The sequence below is a fragment of the Ptiloglossa arizonensis genome, unplaced genomic scaffold, assembly GCF_051014685.1.
Source record: "Ptiloglossa arizonensis isolate GNS036 unplaced genomic scaffold, iyPtiAriz1_principal scaffold0027, whole genome shotgun sequence".
NCBI lineage: Eukaryota > Metazoa > Arthropoda > Insecta > Hymenoptera > Colletidae > Ptiloglossa > Ptiloglossa arizonensis.
In genome coordinates, this window is record NW_027478397.1 from 1,264,484 (window position 1) to 1,266,731 (window position 2,248).

Below are 2,248 nucleotides of genomic sequence, written 5' to 3' on the forward strand. Positions count from 1 at the left end.
CGTTTCTCCGTTTCTCGGTCTATTTCTTCGTTTCTCCATTTATTTCTCCGATTCTCCGTTTCTTTCTTCGTTTCTCAGTTTCTTTCTTCGTTTCTCCGTTTCTTTCTTCGTTTCTCCGTTTCTTTCTTCGTTTCTCCGTTTCTTTCTTTGTTTCTCCGTTTCTGTCTTCGTCCTCCGTTTCTTTCTTCGTTTCTCCGTTTATTTCTTCGTTTCTCCATTTATTTCTTCGTTGCTCCGATTCTTTCTTCGTTTCTCCGTTTCTTTGTTCGTTTCTCCGTTTCTTTGTTCGTTTCTCCGTTTCTTTCTTCGTTTCTCCGTTTCATTCTTCGTTCTCCGTTTATTTCTTCGTTTCTCCATTTATTTCACCGTTTCTCCGTTTCTTTCTTCGTTTCTCCATTTCTTTGTTCGTTTCTACGTTTCTTTCTTCGTTTCTCCGTTTCTTTCTTCGTTTCTCCGTTTCTTTCTTCGTTTTTCCGTTTATTTCTTCGTTTCTCCTTTTATTTCTCCGTTTCTCCGTTTATTTCTTCGTTTCTCCATTTATTTCTCCGTTTCTTTCTTCGTTTCTCCGTTGCTTTGTTCGTTTCTCCGTTTCTTTCTTCGTTTCTCCGTTTCTTTCTTCGTTTGTCTGTTTCTTTCTTCGTTTCTCCGTTTCTTACTTCGTTTCTCCGTGTCTTTCTTCGTTTCTCCGTTTATTTCTTCGTTTCTCCATTTATATCTCCGTTTCACCGTTTCTTTCTTCGTTTCTCCGTTTCTTTCTTCGTTTCTCCGTTTCTTTCTTCGTTTCTCCATTTCTTTCTTCGTTTCTCCGTTTCTTTGTTCGTTTCTCCATTTATTTCCCCGTTTCTTCGTTTATTTCTTCGTTTCTCCATTTATTTCTCCGATTCTCCGTTTCTTTGTTCGTTTCTCCGTTTCTTTGTTCGTTTCTCCGTTACTTTGTCGGTTTCTCAGTTTCTTTCTTCGTTTTTCCGTTTCATTGTTCGTTTCTCCGTTTCTCGGTCTATTTCTTCGTTTCTCCATTTATTTCTACGTTTCTTTCTTCGTATCTTCGTTTCTTTCTTCGTTACTCCGTTTCTTTTTCCGTTTCTCCGGTTCTTTCTTCGTTTCTCCGTTTCTTTGTTCGTTTCTCCGTTTCTTTCTTCGTTTCTCCGTTTATTTCATCGTTTCTCCATTTATTTCTCCGTTTCTCCGTTTATTTCTTCATTTCTCCATTTATTTCTCCGATTCACCGTTTCTTTGTTCGTTTCTCCGTTTCTTTGTTCGATTCTCCGTTTATTTCTTCGTTTCTCCATTTATTTCTCCGTTTCTTTCTTCGTTTCTCCGTTTCTTACTCCGTTTCTCCGTGTCTTTCTTCGTTTCTCCGTTTATTTCTTCGTTTCTCCATTTATTTCTCCGTTTCTCCGTTTCTTTGTTCGTTTCTCCGTTTCTTTGTTCGTTTCTCCGTTTCTTTGTTCGTTTCTCCGTTTCTTTGTTCGTTTCTCCGGTTCTTTCTTCGTTTCTCCGTTTCTTTCTTCGTTCCTCCGTTTATTTCTTCGTTTCTCCATTTATTTCTCCGATTCTCCGTTTCTTTCTTCGTTTCTCCGTTTCTTTCTTCGTTTCTCCGTTTCTTTGTTCGTTTCTCCGTTTCTTTCTTCGTTTCTCCGTTTCTTTCTTGGTTTCTCCGTTTATTTCTTCGTTTCTCCATTTATTTCTCCGTTTCTCCGTTTGTTTCTTCGTTTCTCCATTTATTTCTCCGATTCTCCGTTTCTTTGTTCGTTTCTCCGTTTCTTTGTTCGTTTCTCCGTTTCTTTGTTCGTTTCTCCGTTTCTTTGTTCGTTTCTCCGTTTCTTTGTTCGGTTCTCCGTTTCTCCATTTATAGCTCCGTTTCTCCGTTTCTTTATGCGTTTCTCCGTTTGTTTGTTCGTTTCTCCGTTTGCTTGTTCGTTTCTCCGTTTCTTTGTTCGTTTCTCCGTTTCTTTGTTCGTTTCTCCGTTACTTTGTCGGTTTCTCAGTTTCTTTCTTCGTTTTTCCGTTTCATTGTTCGTTTCTCCGTTTCTCGGTCTATTTCTTCGTTTCTCCATTTATTTCTACGTTTCTTTCTTCGTATCTTCGTTTCTTTCTTCGTTACTCCGTTTCTTTTTCCGTTTCTCCGGTTCTTTCTTCGTTTCTCCGTTTCTTTGTTCGTTTCTCCGTTTCTTTCTTCGTATCTTCGTTTCTTTCTTCGTTACTCCGTTTCTTTTTCCGTTTCTCCGGTTCTATCTTCGTTTCTCCG